This window comes from Papaver somniferum, unplaced genomic scaffold, assembly GCF_003573695.1.
Source record: "Papaver somniferum cultivar HN1 unplaced genomic scaffold, ASM357369v1 unplaced-scaffold_107, whole genome shotgun sequence".
NCBI classification, from domain to species: Eukaryota; Viridiplantae; Streptophyta; class Magnoliopsida; order Ranunculales; family Papaveraceae; genus Papaver; species Papaver somniferum.
Window position 1 is genome coordinate 7,295,559 of NW_020619603.1, and position 13,857 is coordinate 7,309,415.

At 41.7% G+C, this 13,857-nt stretch overlaps 1 pseudogene; it reads left to right on the forward strand.

Moving 5' to 3' along the window:
* Positions 1–364: 364 nt before the first annotated feature.
* Positions 365–13,857, forward strand: part of LOC113327659 — a 39,967-nt pseudogene continuing 26,474 nt past the window's right edge.

Here is a 13,857-nt window from a genome sequence, read left to right on the forward strand (position 1 = left end):
TACACATCATAATCATGATGAATTATGATGATAAGGGTGAGTCTCCAACTATGCAACTTTTAGTTTACTTACTTCCTTGGTGTCAAATCAAGAGAGGTCTCGGGGGCACTTTAACACATACAACAATCCTTCACGTGCTCCACTCTGAACAGCAAGTTCTAAAATTGGGCGAAGCTCGTGGGCACTTGCTGCTATTCTATCCACTAAAATCAAGTACACTTTAGAAAACTAACTTTGCTTAAAGGTAGTAAAGCTGGGTACCTACGCCCTTTTTTTAACTTAGCTTTTATCAACTTTAGGTGTATCCAATAACATATATAGAGAGAGACGACGACGAGCAGTTAGTCACCGAGAAATAGAAAGAAAGATGGAGAGTAATGGTGTACCTATGATCACTCTCAGTTCCGGCATTCGGATGCCTGCTTTAGGTATGGGAACTGTGAGCACACAAACCACGAGGGGTCCGAACGCTCACAATCAATTATTATCATTTAAAGAGATTGTGATGATGATATCCTGGTGTTGATTCATTGGCTCAAAACCTTCGGGTTTATCATGGCCTCATCTAACAACTCCATGCGAGGCGTTTGCGCATGGGATATAAATATTAAGGAAAACAAAACATATAAGTAAACATCCATGGAGCTAAATAAATGAAAAGTGCCGAAATGTAAATAAGACCAAGGTTTACGTGGTTCAGCACTAAGGCCTACATCCACGGGGTTTGTTGTTTTAATATGTTCTTCACGGTAACACGAATAGTCGAATGACTTTTGGGTTTACATGTTTCTCTCTTCTAAGTGATTAACTTACCCTTGCAATCTCTCTCTCTCCCCTTCTGTTCCTGATTTTTCCGATCCCCCTTCCTCTTGGTGGAGATGGGGTATTTATAAGGTTAGAATGTGGGACCCATCTCTGAAGACCGTTGGAACCTTATCTTCTTGTGTCCTTGCGTCCATCACGCGGAGATCTGCGTTTGCCCCTTGATCCCGCAGAGGCATCCTCGCTCGTTCCACAGGTTGGTCGACACGTACACTGCTCAGAGTGTTTAATGCGGGTAGTTGAGGGGTCTGCTCGTGTCAGACAAGTGTCTTTCTGCCCCTGTCAGTTCGTGTCAGCTAACTTTCTCTCCACCGTTGATCTTAGCTTCTCTTTTGGGGATGAGATAAAGTAACTCCTCGGGGTTTATTTGGTGTTTCGTGACGCATCATGTTTTGATGTTTTGGCCTGCATGCTTTCCACGTATCTTTTTATATACATGTGTCTGATAGTGAGATATATGTGTACACAATTTGCCCCTTTTCTTCGGGCTTGAATGACTAATGGGTGCCTTGAAGAAAAACTATCGTCGCATATTCTTCTCACTCCTAATAACTTCTCCTAGATACTTGGGCACGTCTTTTATTCGTGCATTAACTGCTTATGTAACGGGCACGTTTCCCATTACTCCCTTAATTTCCTTCTCTTTCTTTCGGGTATTTTAAGGATAGAAACAAGCTTTAATTTCATTCTTCCTAAACGCTCTCTCAGTTTTCATTCTTTTTTTCAGCCCTTAAATTCTCTGTCTGTCTTCATTGAACCTGTGACCTTAAATTCTCTGTCAATCTTCATTGAACCTGTGATCTTAAATTCTCTGCCAGTCTTCATTGAACCTGTGATCTTAAATTCTCTCCACCTTAGCATTAATCATGCCCGCTTCCCCTGTTTGTTTCTTCTACTGCTGTTTTTGCCGGTAAGTTTTTCTTTTTTTTATTTCCACTGTTTCACGCTGTGTCGATTTGTAAATTCTCTGCTACTGTTGTTCCTTGTTTGTGATGAAGAACTTCTACTGATGCTTGCATACTAGTTTGCCCCTGTTCTTCATCTTAAATTAAGGAAGCCACTATTTCGCGGGTATGAATTTTATGAAATTTTGAGCATGTATACTAATTTTAGGGTTTCTGCGTTATCGTGTGTGTATTGCTATGGATGTGGTCTTTTGATCTTTGGTAATGTTTTGATTGTGTGTAACTTGTTCTTGATTTTAATCTTTTCGCAGCCATGTCTGACCGTCCGCGGCTTACTTATCAGACTCCTGATTCTGGGCTATCGAGATCTCCTCCGCGTAGAGAGTCTCAAGATGATGTTCGTCGGAGTCGAGTTTCTTCTGGAGCGAAGGCCTCGTCCTCTAGGGAAGAGATTCCTCCGACAATTCCGTTTGGTTCCCGAAGAGTTTTCGATCGCGCAGCGGCTCGTCCTCGTGATGATACTAGGAGTACGCAGGCTCCGCCTCGTGTTGTTTCTTTTGACATTCCTCCTCTACGTTCGTTAGTGCCCGAGCATCATCTGCGGTCTCCTCCAACTTTTAAAGGGAAGAATACGAAGGGTGTAGCTCCGAGGGCTGAATCTTCAAAGAATCCCCCTGTGAAGAGAAAAGCTTCTGAAGCGTTCATTAGTTCATCTGGCCCCCCGAGGAGGATGAGACTGCCCCCTTGATACGCAGTGTCTCGGTTAGTAGGAAAAAAGTAACCTTCAAGCATATTGATCTCGAAATTCAAGGAAAAGCATGAGCTTCAAGCCTTCGGGGTTCGTTTCTATGCCCCTGAGGATGATATTACTTATGAGCTTATCTCAAAGTATGAGTTCGATGAATTTCATCTGTTAACGACGGTTGGAGCATTCGAAGCTGGTCTTATGCTGCCGTTGTACAAATCAGGGGATTCCTTCTACTATGACGTGCTCGCTAGTCGTGAAGGCTCTTCCACCAACTCACTTCCGTTCCATATCCCAACTATCGGGAATTACTCCGCGCCCTGAAGGAATGCTATCTGCGGAGTAAGGGGGAAACGTCATGACTTGCTACGTCCCCAATCCCATGGAGAAGGAATGGTATACTCCTGAGAATTTCAATAACTCCTTCGGTGATTACGTCAATAGTAGGAATCGCAAGCCGTGGAGTGTCAGCCTTCGGAATCTCCCTGCTCCTCGGGGCGAGATTCGTCTGTTGAATGAGGTCAGCGATGCCAAGCTGAAGTATGTTCCTAGCACGGAGGGGTCTAGTCGTCGGAAACTCTTCCCCGCGCGAGAGAGGATCAAGCGCGATCATGACTACGAGTGGCACGCCACCGTTATCGAGATAGTTGGTCCGTGGGCTTACGGTTGGATTCCTGGTCCCCGCGGTTGGCGGCCTACCGAGAGTAGTAAGCCACGCGAGTCTCCTCCTCTCGCTATGGAGATTTCTGTCCCTGGCGTCTGAACTTTGCGGGTATGAATTTTCCTTATGCCCTTGACGTCGTAGAGGGAAACGAGGAGGAAGGTTCTGGTGCTATACTTCCACCGAAGAATACCTCAACTTCTCAGGTACGCGGTTCTAGCTGCGCTTCTATTTTAGAACTTCATCAGTCGGGAAAAATAATTCTTTTTAGGCCGAAGTAGTCTTCTACTATTGTGATGGGCGAGGCTGAAGCCCAAGAAGAAGTTACTAGTCCAGTGAACGAAGAGTTTGCTGAGGATGAGATTACAGATGGGGAGGAACGTACTGGTACCCCCCTATCAATGTCGAAGAAGAGGTCTTCGCTGGTCATGTTGGTGATGAAGGAAGGAACAAATCCGTGGTGACTGATGACGTTGTTATCGGGGATGTTTCCGTCCCTGCTGGTGATGCCGCGGATACCCTTCCCGCTTCTCAAGAATTTTCTTTTGATCGGATGTACTCCACGGGGGAGTTCTTTGACGAAGCCCTCGATTTTCCCGAGGACTTCTCTTTACTTTCCCCCAATGATGATTGGGATGTTCTTGGTGGTGATGGTAATGGAGACGCTACTGTAGAAGATGGTGGTGCGGAGGAGCATGCTGCGCATGTAGGCGCGGAGGAGCATGCCAACATTTGTGCTGAGGGGGTCATGTCAGAGAAGGGGAAATCGGTCATCGATGCGCCTGCTGATAATCTTCCACAGTCGCCGACGTCTGAGGGTGAGGACGCCATCATGGATTGGTTCAAGGAAAAGAATCTTCTATTTGTCTCTCATCCCGCCCCTGTTGTTGCTGGGGAAAAGGAATCAACCGCGTATACCCGTCGCATGATGGAGATGTCTTCTAAGGCGCGGGTGTCTGAAGCCTGGGGAAAAATCGAGTGTTCCCGAAGCTACCCTTGTGCCGGAGCCTCCTACTTCCGTTGCCGATATGATGGCATCGCCGACGGGTATCAATATGGCTTTCCGCAGCAGCGTGTTGGAGGTAAATTTTCGTATACTTTTTCGTGGCGATCAAATGCTTCGGTGAAATAACGTTTTGTCATCTTGATGTGTAGATGATGAGGAGTGAGCATTGTAACCACGTGCTGTATCAGTTCTTCAAAGCGAAATCTCTGAAGCTCGAGGCTAAGCTTCGTCACAGGGAAAAGGAATTATCTGCGGCTGAGGTGGAAATAGAAGAACTGAAGAAAAGCCTTAAGGAGAAAGAAAAGCTGGGTGAAGCAGAGGCCGGTCTTCGTTCAGAGCTTGTTGCTGTGCGCGCTGAGTTAGAGCAAACTCGCAGCCAAGTTTCAACTTTCACAGGTTTGGTTCTTTTCCCTCGCAGTATGTCGTCATTCTATTTCTTAGTTGTTCTATCTGAGTCTCCCCACCCTATCTCCAGTGGGTGGTGTCCCCGAGATGATATGGCTTCGAAACGAAAGAGCTCGGCAAAAATCTCGTATTAGAGATCTGGTTGAGAAAATTAAGAATGAAGCCAAGAAATGGGATGCTCGGGCTGAGGTATGGCGCGCGCGGCATGTTCAGATGGTCGACATGCAAAATCTGTACAACCATGATCGTGCTTTATTTAATGGCACACTGCTGTGGACACGTGATAATCTGCGGGAAGTCCGTGAGCGTACTTCCTTGTTGGAATCTAGGATTCAGCTGCTGGAAGAAGAATTACAGACGGCTCGATCCATTCCTCTTTCAGGGGTCCAGGATAATATGCTCTGTCTTGCCAGAGAAAGAGATGATGCTCGTGCCAAGTCTACGCTCTCAGCAATGCTCTTGCCGCGTCCCGTGCCGACGTAGCTCGTCATGTGAGTCTGAGAGAATCTTGAAGTGTGCATGTACAGACTTAGCAAAGGGGTCTCAGAGATAAATAAATAGGTCGACCACCTTCGTCATATGGACTCGATGAAGCAGGTAGAATTAGATGCCTGTCAATTTACTCTCACCAACCTTCAACTAGACTATAAGAAATTATCCGCGGAATATGATCATCTTGATGAAGCGCGAGATGCGGTTGTTAATGAGTATGAAGAGGCTTCGGCTTGTGTCGAAGGTATAATCCCATTTCATCGAGTGTGACCATGTTTTTTTTCTACGCTAACTCCGTGGTGTTGTCTTTTTCAGAGCTCGAGGGACGCCTTCGCGTCACAAATGAAAAACTTGAAAAGGCTCAATCTTCCTTAGCGCAGAGGAAGAACAGACCAATCACTTCAAGAATTTAGCAGCAACCCGCGAGGAGGCCGTTGGTGCTGCTTCTAGAGAAGTGAATCGGCTATCTTCGTTATTATCCCAAGCCCAACAGCGGACAACAGTTATTAAGCACAAGGCTCGTTGTCAATTGGAGAGACGAACAAGATGCTGGAGAGGATAAACTTGGCTAAAGAACGAGCATGGTCTCGTGAAGAACTATCCTCGTCGTCCCGTTCCTTCTGCCTTGCCGCTCCTCGGGACCCTCTTCTGGTGGGAGTGTCCCTCAAGTCTTCGAATGAATAATCTGCCGATGGGGCAGCAATCTAGGTAGAGACCGCATCATTTTGTAGGGTCCGCGGCATCCTTATCCTTCCCTTTTTGTAATCATGTAACAAGAATATTTTTTGCTGATATCCTGTAAAAGGAATATTTTTTGATGTTATCCTTGAATTGGTCTTTCACTCTTGTAATCATCCATTATGAAATGAATCCTCTTCTTGATATACCTGCAATGTTGGTTTGTTTTATTTTAAGCATTTGTGAAAAAACAAAACAAAAGTTTTTAAGTGTTTGGGTGCGATACTGAAGGAAGGTACCTTCGTGATCGTCTTGAGACCTGTCACCCCGCTGGCGAATCCTGGGCCAGAGGATTCCCAGACGGTGGGGGCCGGGGCAACGTTCTAGGATATGGGATTAAAATATTTACACACCCATTCCGTCGACCCGTTGCCTTAAGATTGGTTGGGTATCTCTCTGGGTGCCTTCCCCCTGGTCCTACACTTATGGACACTGATGGGGGAGCCCTGAGAGATTGTAGATTAACTACTTTCCCCAATATTGTCGGTAGATTCCGCTGACTTGATAATTTGAAAGCTTGTTTGATTGATAAGTTGAGGCCTGCAATTCCTCTTCCAGAGATAGAAACATGTGGAGCGGTCAGGCTCCCTTCCTTCTGGTACACTCCAAGCAGATTCAAATCTGCGTTGCTCCTATGGGAAGTATGGTTTGAGCCACTTAGCATTCCAAGGATGCCGGAGGACTTCGCCTTTTAGATTACGAAGGTAGTAGGAACCGTTACCCGCAACGTCGTGTATTATAAAAGGTCCTCCCCACGTGGTGCTAACTTTCCCCATTTCTTTTCTTGCTGATACCGTGGGATGTTCTCAACACATACTGCCCCTCTACAAAATTCCGCAGCTTTACCTTTTTGTTGTACTCCCTTGCTAGTCTTCGTTGATAATTTTCCATCTTTTGTAATGCTACTTCCCTTCTTCCTTCCAAGTCGTCCAACCTTTCTAACATCATATCTGTTGTGAGGTTTTTCTCCCAAGCTTCGGTCTTCGTGGTTGGCATGAGGATTTCCGTAGGTATGACTGCTTCAGCTCCATAAGTTAGAAGAAACGGGGATTCCCCGGTGGCGGATCTTCGTGTTGTCCTGTATGCCCATAACACATTGTGCAGTTGTTCGCACCATCTTCCCTTATGCTCGTCTAATTGTTTTTTGAGTATAAGGGCGAGGGTCTTGTTGGTAGCTTCCGCTTGTCCGTTTCTTTGGGGTATATGGGGGTGGACTTGTTCTTTCTTATTTTGAAAGTATCGAAGAGCATGTCTATATTTTTCCCTGTAATTGCTTGCCGTTATCAGATACAATTTCAGCGGGTATACCAAATCTGCAAATGATGTTCTGGAATATGAAAGTAAACACATCCGCGTCTCTGATCCTGGCCAAGGCCTTAGCCTCCACCCATTTACTGAAGTAGTCCGTGGCTACTATAAAAATCGTCTCTTCCCTGATCCTTCGATGAAAGGCCCGACGATGTCTACGCCCCATTTTGCAAATGGCCACGGTCTATCGACGGAGTTTAACATTGTTGCCGGCGCGTGGATCTTTTTTGCGAAGCGCTGACATTCTTCACATCGTCGGGACATCCTCGCGGCATCTTGTATCATTGTCGGCCAGTAATATCCTTGCGTTTTTGCTTTGTCAGCTAGTTATCTCATTCCGCTATGATTCGCCGCGTCACCATAATGGATATCATTTAGAATTCGATGCCCCTCTTTCCGGGACAAGCAACGTAGTAATGGTCCAAGGAAGGATTTCCTATACAGGACCCCATCCCGAAGATCATATCTTCCCACTTTGGAGAGTATCTTCCTAGCTTGTTTCTGATCCGCAGGTAAGCTTCCTTTTTCGAGAAAGGCATTTATTTTCACCCTCCAGTCATCTTCGTTGCTGAAGTCTTCGTCTTGATTTGCTCTTGACAGGATATCCTCTTCGTCAAAGTCATTATGGATGTCTTCTCCTACCTGGTCTTCGATATTTTCTTCCACCGTATCTTCCATGTGTTGCAAAGCGACTTCTCTTATTTCCTCCAAATCATCCAACTTTGTTAAGATCAAGTCTGCACTTAAATTCTTTTCCCAAGCTTCTCTCTTTGTGGTAGGGATGATAACTTCTGTTGGAAGCACTGCTTCTGCTCCATATGTCAGACAGAAGGGCGACATTTCCGTTGCTTCTCTTCTTGTAGTTCTGTAATCCCACACTACATTATGGACTTGTTCGCACCATCCTTTGTTGTGCCCTTCTAACTTTTTCTTCAGGTTGTCTGCAATTGTTTTGTTTGTAGCTTCTACTTGTCCATTACTTTGAGGATATAAAGGAGTAGATTTTCCACTTTGAGTTTTTAATGCATTCAGCAGCATTGTTATATTCTCGCCTTCAAACTGCTTCCCATTATCAGTCACCAATTGTGCAGGAATGCCAAATCTGCATATAATATTTTCAAAAATGAATGTGAAGATGTCTTTATCGCGAATATGTTGAACAACCTTTACTTCTGCCCATTTAGTGAAATAGTATGTTGCGACAATTATGAATCTTTTTTCCCCTGTTCCTGGTGTAAATGGTCCAACAATATCTATTCCCCATTTTCCAAAGGGCCACACACTTATTGGTGTATTAAGCATATCCCCAGGTGCATGTATCTTCTTGCCATGATGTTGACATTCTTCGCATCTCCTCGAAACTTGTTTTGCATCTTCATGCATATATGGCCAGTAAATAGCCCTGTATTTTTGCTCTGTATCCGAGTGATCTTACTCCACTATGGTTGCCAGCATCGCCATAGTGTAATGCCTTTAGAATTTCGATTCCTTCCTTTCGTGTAAGACATCTGAGCGAAGGTCCAAGGAATGACCTTCTATAAAGAACACCATACCTTAATTCATAATTTGTCGCACGACTCTTTAATTCGTGTGCTTCTAATCTTTTCTTCGGAAATTCCCCCTTCTCTAAATAAGAGTGTATCTTAGTTCTCCAATCCTTCTCTTTGCTCACATTTTCTACTTGTGTATCGTCTATAATCATCACATATGTTTGCACTTCTTCACCCTTTTCTATAGATGGTAATAATAGTGTTTGCATTTTTATATCCCTTGTGACCAGATCTACTAACATTGATGGTATGAACGCCAATGCATCTGCAAGTCTATTATCTTTTCTCCCTATATGTCTCCAACTTATTTTTGGAATTTTCATTTCTAAATCCATAACCAATCTCCTATATTTTTGCAAAGATGGTTCATTAGTACTATATGTTCCTTCTATCTGACGAATTACCAGCTGGGAATCACTAGTTATTCGCGCATCCTCAATCTTCATTTCAATTGCTAATCTTAGTGCATGAACGACTACTTCATATTCAGTTTCATTGTTTGTGGATGCGAAGTCCAATCTGAATGAGTAATCCATTCTCGCTCCTTTTGGTGAAATGAATACAATACCAATCCCATTTCCTTCTCCATTGGAGGATCCATCCACCAAAATCACCCATCTGTTTGGATTTCGCTCAGTTAATGAATCATTAAGATTTCCATGTTATTCATCCACCTCCATCATTTCTTCTACATAGTCATCTTCTTCTATTGGAAATTCTGCAAGAAACTCTGTGATAACTTGAGACTTTGGTGAAGATAAAATTTCATAACCAATCTCATAGTTTCCTAATTGTGCATTCCACCTCTCTATTCTTCCTGACCTCTTCGAATTCTTCATTGTGTTTTCAATTGGTACTCTTGTTAATACTTTAATTTTGTGAGCTTGAAAATAAATGCGAAGCTTGAATGATGCATATACCAGTGAGAGAATCATCTTTTCGATTTTTGAATAATTTTTCTCTGCGGAGTTATATGTTTTGCTTATGTAATATATCGGTTTTTATACACCTTCATCTGATCGTAACAGTACTGCACTTAATGCATGAGATGTTGATGCTAGGTACAATAACATTTCTTCTCCCTTCTTCGCCTTTTGCATAATGGATAAGTTTACCAAATAATCTTTTATGCTCTGCAATGCTTTGTCGCACTCCGTTGTCCATTCAAATTTGGTTCCCTTCTTTAGTATATTGAAAAAGTATTTACATTTGTCCGAAGATCTTGCAATAAATCTTCCCAAATTTGGTTCCCTGCAATGCTCTGCAATGCTTTGTCGCAATAAATCTTCGCACCGGCATTCTTCAATCCAAACGGCATTTTCGTGTAACAATATAAACATCCTGGTGCGAATAAAGCGGTGTGTTCTTGATCTTATCTGCCAAAGGAATTTGATTATAGCCTTTGTACCCATCTAACATTGTGACTCTATCATTCCCTGGTGCCGATTCCACCATTTGAGGTATGTCGGGTAAAGGGAAGCTGTTTTTAGGGAATGCTTTGTTTAGATCTGTAAAATCTATGCAAATCCTAATTCCGTTGTTCTTTTTAGGTACCACCACCATATTTGCTATCTATTCTGGATATTTTGTCTCCCTTATAATTCCTGCATCTAACATCTTTTGTAGTTCTTCTTCTATCTTAGGATGATAATCAGTTGCAATTTTACTTATTCTTTGTTTGAACGGCTTTACATTCTTCTTAATGTCTAATTTATGACATGCGACAGACGGATCTATTCCTGGCATTTCTTCCATAATCCATGCGAAAATATCATTATATTCTCCTAGAATGCTTATTGTTTTTTCCTATTCTTCTTTATCCATTTTAGTTCCAATTCTTAATATTTTTGGTTCTTCTTCAGTTCCTATATTTACTTCTTTTGTTGGTTTTGCTACAGTAAAATTCGCTTTTGGTTCCCCCATAGGTGTTGGTTCCTTAATTTCTTTAATTCGTCCACCTTCCTCCGCTGGTTCTTCGCCCGGTATTCCATTTCCTTATTTCGCTCTTATCATGTATATTCGAAACTCCTTTTTTTTCCTTTGTTCTTTTGCTTTTCACCATCGATCCTTTCGTTTCTTTGCTCGTCCTTCATAATTTCGCACATCTATTTGATTACAAGTATTCGCAGCCTTAACATATCCTCTGATTTCACCTATACCGCTTGGAATTGGAAATCTGATACATTGATGTAACGTTGACGCTACGGCCTTTAATCCATGTACCCATGGTCGTCCCAACAACATGTTGTATGGTGATTCAATGTCATTCACACACAGTGTTATCTTTGTTTGAACCTCTCCCAGAAATATTCGCATCACGATTTCTCCCTTTGGCTTTGTAACTGCTCTATTGAATCCATGAACATTATAGGGTGTATGTGTCATTTCTGCATCATCATATCCCATTTCTTTGAGTGTTCGATAAAATAATATCAACTGCACTTCTTGTATCTATCAATGTCTTATCAATCGCCCATCCTTCAAATCTCCTCTGTTTTGCAATAATGTTTTCTCGCTCGACTGTGACCGTAATTACCAATGGATCTGCTCGCTGTAAGTTTTCTTCTGGAATTTCATCCGCCGCAAAGGAAATCTTCACCTTTTCCCAATCTTGTAATGGTAATTCTTTCTCTACCGTCTCTATTTTCTTGCCTTCGTAATTTCTTTTATGAATTCTCCTGGTTACCGTCGCTTGAAAATCTGCCTCAAAAATTGATACTTTAGTTATATTATTACACTGTATATCTCTGCCTCTTCCTTGAATTGGTATGACTCTTGTTGTCTTCATGGATCCCTTATGATTCTTCCTTAATTTCCCTAAGAATTTCAGATCTATTAACAGGAATTATCATCCAGAGCTGGTTTCTAGCGCCAAAAATGTAGTTGTAAATTTTCTTACAACTACACTCCACTTAAACTAATCCAATTACTAAGTGATCATTATGAATTCTTATTTGATTAATTGAAATATTGGAAATGTTTACAAGATAGATTCAAGTATTACAACAATTTTACTTGAAATCTAGATTCACTTTCTCTCTCTCTCCCTATTTCTTGACTAAGACTTACCCTAGAATCCTCCCTGAAACAATGACCTCTCTCATTTATATAGGATTTTACATAGTGGATGACAACTAAGAAACCCATTATTTTCGGGATCAATATGCAACACATTCGCTTATACACAATCGCTCATCTTCGCATAGCATACTTCTTCGCATAATTCTTCACACTTTACTCGTGACTTTGCTGACATCATCTGGTGCGTCATCTCAACTTTGTTGTGGGCAACGCCCTTCGCTTAGGTTGTATTCTTTACTTCGCGCAATTATTAATGTGTGCGATATTTTACTCCTTCAGAGGTTGCCAATTTACCTGTATAATATTCAGAGCTTTAGGAACAGTAGGCTTTTAATCTTGAAAAAACTAGAAATACAGAGATCTGTCAAAGAGTTGTGCCAGTGACCCTTAAACAAAACACCAGATTCACTAATCAACAACTTTAGCTTTGCGGAAGCTTGCTGGACGCTAAGTACTTCATGTTTGAAGCGCATTGTTGTTAACCTATTGCCTGTTAAACGGAGCCCATGGACCTGCAATGTTTGTAAAAGACAAGTTCATTTCGTTACAGTTTTACTAAGGCACTCCGCACACGTACGTTAAAAACAATTTAATCTGTTATTGTCACGGAAGTGTTGTTAATGGGAATACATTACTTGGCTTCAAAAAAAAAAAATGGGAATACATTACTTGTTTATTACAAGCCATTTTGGTTAACCTCCACCAGGAGGGTATCTAGTTTTACCAAGGTACCAGATACGAACCAGAACTCTAGACCAGGGGGAATCTGTGTACTCAAAGACTCGGAAACCTAACCAGGACAACGAAAACGGACCCAGTCGTCCTTGCAAGTTACCGAGCAATAAATAACCTAAAGTTTTTTACTGATAATTAACTAATTATTAGAAGGGGTGTTTCATAATAAAATTTCTTGTTTTGTTTGATCTCGAAGACTTAGTTTCCAGTCAACTGATATTTTTATTTTAGAAAAATCTGCAGCCTCTCTCGGAAGATGTCTTTGATGAGTACATTACATGGTCCTCAGTCTGCCCTTCTTCTCAGGTATCTTAGCTTCATTACGATCTACAGAGATACGATAAGATATTTTGTGGACGAGTATGATAAATTTAAAAATTATTAGAAGGAGATAAGTATTTCATGAGAACTCAGTGTGCCGCCCAAGTGCCATGAACTATTCTTCGACGGGGATGGTCTTCTCTTACAGTCAAGTTCTATCTTGTTAAGTTTTGTCATTGTTAAGTTTTGTCACTTATGCTTGACACGACTTCTTAGTTTCAAGTATAATTCGGTGTTAACCCAGTGACAATCGTTACTTGCTATTCGCTAGTAGAACAAGAACAATTGTCACGTATTACACAACTATTACTTTGTGGACTCTTATTGAATTGCAGAATAAAGGTTGAATTCTAGAGCTTCGGGCCACAAATATATGAAATGGGCAAGAGACAGAGCAATAGACACAATCCAACTATAGAAGTCGATAACCTAAACATGATCTCATATATAAATGGTTCAGTAGACAATATTATTAGTTGGACAACAAATAGTGTTTTCTAAAAAGTAAAATGAATTGTCCAAATATTTTTAAAATATAGTTCAAATGGACGAGTAAAAATTAGTATGAGTGAAATGGACACCAAAAAAATAGTAAGGATGAAATTGGATTCATCCCGACTTAAATTTAAAAAATAGCAAGGATGAAACTGGATGCATCCTGATGTAAATAAAAAGTAAAAAAAATATTTGAAAATGGGTAGGATGAAACTGTTTACATCTTGACTATTTTTACATTTTTGTCCATTTAAACAGTATCAAAATCTAAATGTCCTTTTCAGCCAGGAATAGTTGATTTTTGCCTTTTTTTTATCAATTTTGTGTTGTTTCTTTACGTTTGGGAGCCTGCCAACTGATTAGATCTTACTTACCCGCCACTACCAGTAATATTCCTCTACACATCATAATCATGATGAATTATGATGATAAGGGTGAGTCTCCAACTATGCAACTTTTAGTTTACTTACTTCCTTGGTGTCAAATCAAGAGAGGTCTCGGGGGCACTTTAACACATACAACAATCCTTCACGTGCTCCACTCTGAACAGCAAGTTCTAAAATTGGGCGAAGCTCGTGGGCACTTGCTGCTAT